Genomic DNA, 12,791 nt, shown 5'->3' on the forward strand with positions numbered 1-12,791 from the left:
GATGCAGGTTGTGTGTGTCAACAGTTTATTCCCTTTTACTGCTGTGTATTATTCCACAGCCACAGTATGGTTGTACCACAGTTGGTTTACCATTTATCCACTGAAGGGCATTTGACTTGGTTATAATTTTTGGCTACTGTTAATAAAGGTACTATAACATTTGTGTTTAGGTTTCTGTATGAACATAAGTATTCATTTCTTTGGGATTAATGGCTTAGAGTGCATTCATGGTCATATAGTAAGCTTATGTTTGATTTCTGAAGAAACTGTCATATTCTTTTCAGATGATTTCTTACCATTTTTAAATCTCTCTGTACCTCTACTCTCTCCCCATATTTTAAGACATGTGTGAATAGATCTGATTTCAACACTACACTGTAAACTCTGTGGGGGTAGGGACCATGACTAACTCATTTTTATAAACTTCACAGTTCATAAGAAAGTATATTTATGGCACATGCTCAATAAAGATTTATTAAATTAAGAGGGAAGATAGTAATAAAAACAAGCAAACATGGCACTGTATGTAAAATGAAAAAGAAGACGTTAGTTTGGGTAGAAAAGAATGAACAATATTGCATAATGTTTTCATGAATGTATTATGTCTTAATTTCTATAATTCTGGACTTTATCTCCAAGTATCTCATGCAGGTTGATTTAAAATCTTGTTTTCCACTTTCCCACATGATATCCTATCAAACATAGTCTAAAGGTATGATTTAGATGATCATTCTATTCTTGTGCCTAAATAAATTTCCTGATACATAATACTTAATGGTATCTGTATCAGCTTCTATACTGTAGTTGTGAAATGGATTTCAGTATAGAGATATACTCAATAAATACCTGTTGCTCTTAATTTGTGTAACCATGACACTATAATTTGCTTGTCCTAATATAATTTTTATCATATTGGAGAGTGAAATACAGAGAGAGGCCTGTTAAACACAGTCGGAATATCTCCCTTAGTTGACAATGACCCATTAATCAGTACCTCTTGGGCATAGCTGTATCCAGCTTAAATAAATACCACAGTCAATCACTATGATCACTGCCTTGCACATATGCTTGACTCTTGGGCTTCTCTCTTGCTTCACTACTATGTGACATTTGCTTTTTACAACAACCCTAATAAAGTCCAAATCTCCATCTGCTCTTCCTATACCATGCAGTCATACACAACCATGTTGACTGGTCCAATGTCAAATTCATGATCACAAACCTCCAATACACTTTTAATGTTTCCCCACATCATACTATGTGTCTCTGTTCACTCTGCCCTTCTCCAGCTGTCTATTTCATATCTTCTCCTCTCCTCAATTCCCCTAGCACCTCTTTATCCATCCCCATTCTCCACTGATGATATTGCTTCCTCCCTCCTTCACTGAAGATTGAAGCATTCTGTGGAAACCCTCCACCTCTTCTACTTACTTAGCAGCAGCTTCATCCGCACACTCAGCCGGCCTACCTGTTGTCCCAGGTGCTCTGATTGAAAGCCGATCCTCCAACTTGTCCGGGAGGAAGAATTTTTCCTCTACCCTTCTAGGTTCTTCTGGCTGGCCTAAGAATTAAATTGACATGAGGCAGATTAACAGGAGAAAATCAAATAAAGTTTAATAACATGTAAGCATGGGAGATACCCAGGAAAACTGAGAAACTGGCCAAGATGGTAGAAGCCGTCATCTTAAATATCATCTTCAGCTAAAGACAAAAGAGGATGTTGAGGGTAGTGGTCTGGGACTTCAAAGGAGAGGAAGGCAATTCACGAGGAAGTGGAAAAGCAAATGTTTGGTAAATAAATGTTTACTTAGGTCACAAGGGACAAATCAGACACAGAGTGGACTCTGATCTCCAGGCCCTGCTGAGTTTTCCTCACAACACCTAGTTCATATTCTTTGCAGGTATCTCTGGTGATAACCCTTTCAGCAACAGCCCCTTTATTTAAATTCCTTAGGCAGGAAGAGAAGGAGATAAACAGAAAAGACTTCCTGAATCTTCTGTTTCTTAAAAAAAATCAGTCACAATTAATCCTTATGCCAAAGAGACATATTTTGGGGTGGCAAATTTTGCTCCCCTACACACTAGATCTCTTCCTCTCACTTAAAGAATTTGCTCCAGCAACTCTCCCCTCCCTCCCTTTTCTTTTTGTTATTTCCTCCATCTTAAAGCAAACAAACAAGCAAACATCAAAAATTATCTTGATCCTATGTTCCCCACCAGTGACTGTTCCAAGACTTTAAGGGAAAGTGTCCTGAAAAAAATAAGTCTATATTCACCATCTCCCATACCTCTCGTTCCAATATCCATTAAACACATTATCAAATGCCTCATAATTTCACTAACACTACTCTTTGCAAGAACATTTGTAATCTCTATGTTGGTAAATCTAATGGTGGATTCTCATCTTCTACGTCTTATCAAGAGCATTTGACACAGTTGATTCCCCCCCCCACCCCTCCTTCATAAACCTTCTTTGTATTCCAGGGTACCACGAATTCCTGATCTCCTACTACTCTCAGCCTCCACTCACAGGCTAGTCTCATTTTCTGGTAGCTACCCTTGTCCTTGACCCCTTAGTGCTGGGTTACTTCAGAGTTAACACCTTGTTACGCTTCCTTGGTCAAGATCCCATTCAGTCTCATGGTCTTTAATGCCATCTACATGATGACTTCTCCAGATTTTTATCTTTACCCCAGACCTCTCTCCCCAAAACCAAACTCATATGTCCAATTGCCTATTGGTTATCTCCACTCAGATGTCTAATACCAGTTTAAACACAGCATGTCCTTTCTTCAAACATCTCATACCCACTGTCTTCCCCATCTCCATCAATGTCATTCTTCCAGTTTTTCCGGTCTCCAAACTTTGACATCCTCTTGATTCCTCTCTTTCTCTCCCATCCCACATCTAAAGCTTTTCTAATATATTAATATTCTCTAGAATTTTGCCTAAACTGAAGCTCACTTGTCTATTGTTTGTAAATTAATTTTCTGCTCTTTTGAAAAGAATGTCATTTGCCACTTCTCCCATTGTCTGAAAATCCATAATTCCAGAGATATTAGCTTCAGTAGTTCAGCAATCATTTTCAATTATTCTCATTACCATGAAATAGAGTTCATTCTGGGAAAAGAAACATGAAAGCATTTATCACAGCATAATAGCTTCCTAAAGTCTTTTCATTCCTTGTGAGCTTCTGCCGTCTGCAATTCAACCTCCTGTTCATGGTTGTCAAGCCACCTCACTTGGTCTGCTGCTTGTCTCCTTCAACTAGAACAGTCAACCTGTCAGTGCATCTAGTGACAAGAGTTGGTCTCCAGTTTCCTCAGCCTCCGAAATTTACATTTCCAGCTGAAAGCTCTTCAAAGAACTCTAGTTTCATATAAACAATGACCCATTTAACAGCTCCCTTTTCATCTAAAAGACATCTAAAAGCCCTTTTCAATGGCGCATGCCTAAAAGGGAAGTCTTGCTTTCTGACTTCCACTCCCTATTTTTCTCTGCGAGTTACCTTCTTACTTAGCGGCACCACCACAAACCTATTACTCAGGCCCCAAACCACCTGCCACAACCAATCCATCAACAGATCCCGCCAGCTGGACCATCAAACTATACCCAATGTCAACACTGTTACTATCTCTGCAGTCCAAATAGCCATTTTTCTCACCTGGGCAACACAACAACCTCTTAACTCCCTGCCTCCTCCCACTCAGCCTTGACAGATAGTTTCTTGCTTCACAAGGAACTAGTTTCTTGCAGCCGCTGGTAGTCTTTTGAAATACAACTTTGATCACATCCTTTTCTGTTTTAAAACCTTACAATGGCTTTCCACCAAACTCAAATAAAATTCAGAGTTCTCATCACATCCTATAAGGTTCAATGAAAACTATTTTTCCTTAGGCCATTACCTCTGTAACTTCTTATATTTCTGCTCTTTCTCTAACTCTCCAACTTCTTTGGGTACTTTGCTGTCCCTCAAGCATCTCATTAATTCTCGTGCCTCCGCATTTTTGCTTTTACTGCTTTTTCCACCTAGAAAGGTATTTCCCTAGATAGTCATGTGATTTGTCCCCCTCATCATTTCATTCAAGTCTCTGCTCAAATATCAGTCTCTCAGAGAGGCCTAGTTTGATGATCTTATCTCTCACAGTAGCCTCTGTTACTCATTTTTTTACCCTACTTTACATTCTTTATAGCAATTATTCCTGCCTGACCCTATACTACACACATACACACACACAAATATTTATTGCCTATATTCTACACTAAAATATAAATTCTGTGAGGTAAGAAATTCTCCTCTCTTGTTTGTTGTATTTCAGTGTGTGACACATGGCAATTATTCAATTATTATTTATTAAATGAATAAAACAGTGCCTTCAAACCCTGAGATACTCTGAGAAGGAATCTAGAAGAAGTGGGGCTCAGAATGCTCAGCTAGGATGAATGGCATTGTTTCTCTTTGTCTTAAAATTACACTGTTTATCATTATTCAAGTACTATTCTAATTGATTAGTTTTCTTAATATTCCTGAGACCAGAAAACTTGGTTAAACAGTAACTCTGTTAGTAGACATTACACAAATATGTTTTGGCTTTGGGCCATTTGTTTTAAGTGTGTGAACCCACAGTCACATGTGTTCCTCACCTGCCCCAGGTATGAGAATGGCTTTGTTGTCAGGTGGAGTTGTAGCATTAGTCTCCCCACTGAGACTGGAGAGAAACACGTCCTCTTCTTTTACATCAGGCCACCAAGAGTCCTTCTTGTCTTTCATGGCAGAGCATTACATTTGTTTTCTATTGCTTGAGAAACAAGTCACCCCAAAACTTAGCAACGTACAACGACAAACATCTAATATCTAGCCGTTTCTGTGGGTCACAAGCCTGGGTGCAGCTTTGTTGGGTGTCTCTGGCTCAGGACCTTTCATAAAGCTTTAATCAGGGCATCGCCAGGGCTGTAGTCAATTCAAGGCTTGACTGGAGGATCTGCTCACTTACATGGCCATTGCGTCCTTGCTGGCTGTTAGCCAGAGTCACCATTAGCCTTTACTCAGGCAAATAACAATATGGCAACTGGTTTCCTCAGAGGGAGCAGGAAACAGAATGAGAGAAAGCTTCTGTATTAGTTTCCTAGGGCAGCCATAAAAAAGTACCTTCAACTTGCCAGCTTCAAACAACAGGAATTTTCTGTCTCATAGTTCTGGAGGCTGGAAGTCTGAAATCAAAGTTCCTTCAGGGCTACACTGCCTTCGAAGGCTCTAGGGAGGAGTTTTTCTTTGCCTCTCCCTACCTTCTGGGGGTTGCCGGCCATCCTTGGTATTCCCTTTTTTTTTGTTTTTGTAGTTTTCTCATATTCCATTCTCTGCCTCTGTCAGCACAGAGGTTCTCCCCATGTGTTTGCGTTTTGCTTCTTGTGTTTCTTTCTTCTTATCAGGATACCAGGTATTGGATTAGGGCCCACCTACTCCAGTATAACCTCATCTTAACTAAGTACATCCACAAAGATTCTTTTTCCAGATAAGGTCACATTCTAAGTTCCAGTCGGACGTGAATGTTTGTGGGACACTATCCAGCCCAGGACAGTGCCCAAGACAGAAGCTACAGTCTTTTTGTATCCTTGGAAGTGACCTAAACTAATCTTAGAAACAACATCCCATCATCTCAACTTCATTCAGCTTTGTAAAAGTGAATCATTAAGTCTAGTCCACACTTGGGAGAGGAGATTACACAAGGGTATGCATTTCAGGAGGCTGACACTACTCGGGGCATTTTAGAGGCTGCCTACAATGAACATGGAGTGGGAAGAGGTCCTCTGAAGTCAAGACTCCACCCTGCTTTTGTGATTCCAGTTGACTCCATGATCTTAACTTTGGTTCCCCTGAAAACAGAGCCTGAAACAACTTCCATGCAGATAGTTTCCTAAAAGCAACCCCAGGAATGGGGGATTGGAATTAAAAACAGAGAAGGAAAAGCCTAGGCTGGATATGTTACTGAGTTGGCACCTTTGGGGGAAGGTGTTCCATCCCTCAGGGTTTTCTGAAGAGCCCTATAGACCACTTCTCAGAATTATCCACTTGAGAAATTAAAGGAGGAATATTTTCTCCCATTGATTGAGAGCTGCCCTATGGTGACTTACCTGTTTGCACTTCCAGACTCTGCAAATGTAAGCGCTCATCTGAATTCCACAGGCATCCCACGCTGAAGTTTTTAGAAAAGTCCTGGAACACTTGAGGTGAGGTGATGTCAGACTGAAGGAGGTTGAGGTGTGTGTGGAACTCTTCACCATAGTTGTATCTGGAATTGAAGTGAGACCAAGAACATATAAAGCAGTGCCTGAGAGATTTATGATGCCACAAAAGATGCTAGGGAAAAAAAAGTTCCATAATGAAAGTTTGCCTTCTCTAAACCAGAGACAGTTCACCTACATTACTGTCCCACAACACCTCATTTTAGTCCCCAAGACTAAAAATTATTCCTCTCTTCCTGTACAAGAGCCAACCATTTCCTACCCTAGAATTACTGTTGATTAGATTAAGCATTGTCTTGCCCCAGATCCTTCCAATACATATTCACAAACACAAATATAACAGTCTTGTTATAAAGGCACTGGTCTTACAAGTCTGGGCTATTCATTTTATATCATGGTCATTTTTTATACATGTAGACCTAAAAAGATAGAAAGGAAAAAAGCCAAAATGTTATAAGTGATTATCATCTGCTGATGAATATTGTCTAACAGAAGTATTCATAACAAATAAAATGTAAGCTACATATGTAATTTGAATTTTCTAGTAGACATATTTTAAAAAATAAAAAAAGAAACGTGAAAATATTTTCATGATGTACTGTCTTTAACCTAATCTGTGATATTTTGATTTATAATAAGAAATATATATTTGGTCTTTGTCCACACTTCCTGGCTCACAACTCCCAAAACTCATGGAATTTTCTGACTGAGAAGAGCAATGGGAGCATCTTTTGTTACAATATTTGGTCTCCTGTCCTCACTTCATGAAATAGCTTCAGAGTCCAAAGTGAAATGGCTGTCCTGTTATTCAAAACAAGCCCTTTCTGCCACAGCTGGGTTTATGTTAATGAGGTAACTTCTGGAAAGCAAAAAGGATGGAGGTTTGTTGCCAGGGGATCCAACCATGAATAGAGGTTGAAACTTTTAGACACACCACACCCCACCTACCTCCAGGGAGGGGAGAGGGACTGGAGGTTGAATTGATCTTAAATGGCTAATGATCTAATCAATCTTTCCTAGGTAATGAAAGTCGCATAAAAGTCCAAAAGAACAGGGATCAGAGGGATTCAGGGATGATGAACACATGGAGATTTGGGGGAGAGTGGCACTCAGAGAAGAGCATGGAGGCTCCATGCCTTTTCTCCACACTTTTCTCTATGTATCTCTTCATTTCACTGTTGATTCAAATCCTTCAGTATCTTTGTAATAAACTGGTAATCTAGTAAGTAGATTCCTGAGTTCTGTGATCCACTTTAGCAAATCAATCAAACCCCAGGAGCGGGTCACGGGACCCTCTGATTACACAAGCAACAGTAGTTCAAGATACTGGCCTTACTTTTTAATCTCTGCAATAAAGTCTACGAGGGAATTATTCAAAGACTTTAGTAGCTTTAAACAAAAAAACTTTCATTTTGAATTAATTTTAGACTTACAGGAGAGTTGTAAAAAAAATTCACCCCACCTCCTCTAATGCAAACATTTTGCATAACCATAGTACAATGATCAAGAACAGGAAATTAACATTAGTACAACATTATTAATTAAGCTGTAGCTCTTATTTGAATTTTTAAAAATTCTGGCAGTTGGTCGTACAAGGGTGTACTAATAATTTACCTCACTACTTTTAATATATGCCAAAACCTTTTGGTCTCATTCTTTGAGGACAAAAATCCTTTGAAGTCTTAAAGGAACTCTTAGATCTTAGAGCTTATTTTTATTATACCTCATTCGAGTACTCTCAGAGCAATGTTCTTGTCTATAAAATTTATCAGAGGTACTTGTCAAAAGCACGTCTTGAGCCTCATTCTTAAACTCATATATAGTTGGTCTAGGGGAGCTTAAGAGTTTGCATTTTAAACAAGCATTTGCTGATTATTCACTCTGATAAATCTGGCCTTAAAGGCCAATTTGGCAGAAATCAATGTGGTATATTGGGGGTGGTTTGAAAGGCCTAGCTGTCATCAATTATCTTTCAGATTGATTTTTTTTTAAAGAAGCACTAATTTTTTTAAAGTTCTAATATCAATTTTCATATTTTAGTATTAAAACACATATACTACTTGGTAAAACACATATGTTACCTATTTTCTTTTCCTGTTATAAAGTGAAATTTTATCAGGTAGCTACCTGGTGCAAGAGAATGGGAACAAGATACAAGGTGAATCCCAGCAACCACAGACTCTGTAAAATGTCTTCAAGGAAGGAAAATCCAGCCTCTAGAGGCAGAGAAGTAGATAGCTCACATTAAAAAAGGTACTAACTCCTAGTGAGCACAGCACCAAAATGTTTGTATCTTCCCATTTCCTTCCCAATTTTATACAAAGTACTCTGCAAATGCACAATTTCCAATTCTAACCTTCTTTGTACAAATTTTACATTTACCACTGTTCCTGCTGCACCATCCTGTGTAGTCACTTAGAAACTCTGCAGGGCCTATTACATGTTCAAATATAATATCTTAATAATAGGGTTATTAAATTAATAATATATTTTTTGTAAACATAGGGAATTTAATAATTAAATTTTGTGGCATCCAAGAAATTCACAAAACATTTTCAAAGGAACAACTTTTAGCAGAAAACAAGTGTAGCAGTGGTGTTTTAGCAACACTAGAATACTTATTTTGTTAGTGTTAGCACTTCTTGTGGTGTAAATGAACAAATACTGCTGATATCCATTTTTTTTCCTGCAAAAAAGCAGCCATACCATAGATTGGGTGGGTTATAAACAACAGAATATTTTTTTCTGGCAGTTCTGGGGGCTGGTAAGTCTAGTTTTAAGATAAATAAGTACTACAGATGTAATGTACAACATGATAAATACAATTAACACTAAAAAGCAATTTATGTTTAAAAATAGATATGAGGACAGTACTAAATAAATTGTACTCTGTGCAACATTAAAAGATGGGCTTTTTTTCCCCATAGAGAAATATGTCGGTAGGACTCTAGATGGCGCTACTAATTTGAAAATCAGAGTTTCAGTCAGGAAAGAAAACCTGGTCCAGATGGACTAATTCTGAGAGGACAATTAGGATAACTATATTAAAAATAAACAAGTAAATAAAAGAAAAGAAAAAAAGAAAGAAAGAAAATAGAATAGAACTCAACTGCTACTTGTGTCTGCACTTTAAAAAGACTCGTGCAAAGTAATATAAAATACTAGTATTTTCAGAAAGCTGAAAATATTTTGCAAACCATAAGAAAATATGTAGTATCTCTGATTTCAGTCGTTCTTTCCCCAGTAACTTGGAAAGTATTTGCTACTAAGGATACATTTAAAATGTTTAATTGTATGAACAAAATCACATTTATTACATAAATATTTACATGTTTAGTTAAATAAATACTGAGTACTCATTTTCTTTTTTTATGAAAACTCCATTTGAAAATATATTGAAATGTGAATCTCTTAGACATGGCAGTTATCTTGGAAAGTCATTTAGCGACTACAATAAAATACCTACATGTGTTACAGATACATTATTTCTCTTATTACATGTAACCTCTTTAAACAGCAGACACATTCTTTACTGTATCTTTTGTATCTACCATCACAGAACCCTGAAAGATGTTCTGCAGTATATTAAGTTTTGGGTACATATTGTTGACAAGCTTTTTATTTTGCTTTTATATAGAAATATTTCCCTTTCTAATAGATGACATATTTTTTTCAGAAATTTTGCTGTTAACTGTAACACAGAAAACAGAAGACTATATACAGATCAATAAATTGTCACAAAGTGAACAGGCATATAATTACCACCTAGTCAAGAAATAGTGCTTTGCCAGCATCCCAGAAGCCACACTCTCCCAATTCCCCCCAATCAATGTGCCTTTTTCTCCACAAAAACAAATGGTATCCTGAACTTCTAACTCTATACATCTAACAGTCATTGACTATTACAGAAATAAAATCATTTAGTGTATATTATTTTGAATCTAATCCTTTCGTTTGAGAATCACTTATGTTTCTGCATGTATCTGAAGTTCTTTTACTTAAAGTGCCGTGGAACATTTTGTTATGTGAAAACACCACAAAGTTTGTAGCTACTCTAGTGCTGATGGACATCTGAGTTGCTTCCCCTTCGGGGTTATCATGCATAGTGTAGCTGGGAGTGCCCCTCCACATCATTTTGGTGCACATATGTATGCTGCTTCTGGTGGGTTTAGAACAGGAGTGAAATTGCTGGGTTGCTATGCATGCCCACATTCTGTTTTAGTAGAAACTGTCAACTAGTTTTGTCGCCGATAGGTGCAACTGGTGTTCCAGGTTCTTGTCCCGCCCCAGAAAGAATTTAGAGACAAGACTTAGAGGTTAAAAAGGTAAAGTGAGGCTTTATTAAAGTATGGATAGTACACTCTCAGGGGAGAGTGGGCAGGCTCAGGTGAGCAGCTGCCCTGAGTTTCTTTGGCAAGTTAGTTACATAGGGTGTAAAAATGAATGGGCGGAATATTCATTGGGGAGGGAAGGGTTTGGGGTCGTATTCCCTGACTACACCTTCCCAAAGGGAGGAGGGATTTTTGTCCTTATTTAGTCTGGATCGGAATAGTCATGGTGTCGGTGCATGATGGGTACTTCTGATCTGCAAGGCTAATTTTATTGAAATGAGGGCATAATGAGTAAAAGGTTACATTCGGACATTGGAAATTCCTGCCTTTTCTGACCTTTCTTTGTTGGTCTCCAGGCCAAAAGATGTGGCCCCTTATCAGCTCAAAGATTCCAGCTTTTCTTTCTCTGCCCAGGGATCCCTGCTGCTCACAGGATGTGTGGTTTCCTTCATTTGGCCTGTGCCCCTCCTTTCTGCCCAATTCCTGCCATTTGGTCTGTGTCCCCCTTTCTCTGCTCATACCTGCTATCTGCCTGCTCTAACAGTTTCCCCAAGTGGCTGACCAATTCACACACCTGCCAGCAGTGATTTATTAGTTCCTCTTCCCCAACCCTTGTCATTATTACTTTTTTTTAGTTTAAGCCAAAATGGTCAATATGTAGTGATTTTAATTCCAATTTCCCTAATGACTAATGAGGTTGAATATCTTTTCATATGATTATAAATATCTATATACTTTTCAGAATTGCATATTCAAGTTTTGCGTTCTATTAAGATGTCTGTCTTTTTCTGACTAACTTAGAGCTGTGCTTTATCTATTCTTGATAAAAGTCTTTTGTCAGGTAAATTTTTTGCAATATCTATTCCAGTCTGCAGCTTGCCTTTAACTTTCTTAATGTGTCTTTTGATAAACAGGAGTTCCAAATGTAGTCCAATCTATCAATCTTTTCTTTTACGGTTAATACTTTTTAATACTTTTTGTAAAAAGTGAGAACTGTGCTCTCTTCAAGATCATGAAGCTTATTTCCTAAATGATCTTCTAAAGTTTTATTATTTTACCTTTTACATTAGGATCTATGATCTTCCTATAGTAGAATGCCATGTAGGGGTCAAGTATCATTGTTCTTTTCATAAAGATATCCAATTCAGACATTAGGTATATATGTACACTTAGGAAGTTGCCTTTCAGAGGCCCATCTCAAAGTGTGGTGGGTTTCCCAACCACCCTTACCCAGTGCAGGCCCTGGATTCCAAGTTTTGATGCTGTTGCCCTGATCCTATCATATGTCCTACTCAGCTCTGGCGTCCTCTTTCAGAAATAGTAGCTCCAAATGGCAGGCTAACTAACTTCTTTGGGTTTATCTTCACCAAGATCTTGGCCTGGAATTCATCATCTTGTTAGCTCTATGAGCTCTTCAAAAGAATTTTCAACTATTTCTTTTAGCCATCTTTCTTGCTATACTTATCAGAAGTGTTGTTCTGAATTGCTTAGTCCATCATTAGAAGAAATACCAGTCCCATATATTTTTGAAAAATTAACCTTGATTTTACTACTCACTGTCTATGTGACCTTTGACAAATAAACTCTCTGAAGTTCAATTTCTTCATTTATAAAGTGAGAGTGATAATATTTATCTCATAGAATTGTTGAAAAAATTAATATGAAATAGTTACTTAGTAACATTGGAAGACACAATATAAGGCCACTAGTATCCCTTCAATAAATAGCAACTATTATTTTTTTCATATTAGTGATAATAATTATTAAGATGATGAAGAGTATATGAGAAATATATGAGTCTCTATCTACCACACTGCCTTGAGCTCCTAATCTAAAAGTGATATAAAGTTAATCTGACAACATTTATTTTAAGTGAACAAACATAGGCTTCAAGTAATGATTGTTTCCAATTTTTAGATTTGACCAAGCCATACTTTTAATAATTTATTCTGGATTTCTTTTTACCCAGAATTATTAGATTGAGTGGCAAATGATTTTTTAGTAACAACTTCTTTCAGTTAAAAAAGTAGACTGTTATCTCCACTTTCGTATTCTTCATATTTTATGAGTCATCAAAATTATATAAACATTAGCTATAACACTGCAAACAATTTCATTCGTAAGTACCTTTTGTACCTAGGGATGTAATCCATCTTACAAAAAACTGAAACTCATTGAATAGCAATTTAGTCTCTTACAATCTTTTAATTAATGTAG

This window comes from Camelus ferus, chromosome 2, assembly GCF_009834535.1.
Source record: "Camelus ferus isolate YT-003-E chromosome 2, BCGSAC_Cfer_1.0, whole genome shotgun sequence".
In the NCBI taxonomy this organism is placed as follows: Eukaryota; Metazoa; Chordata; class Mammalia; order Artiodactyla; family Camelidae; genus Camelus; species Camelus ferus.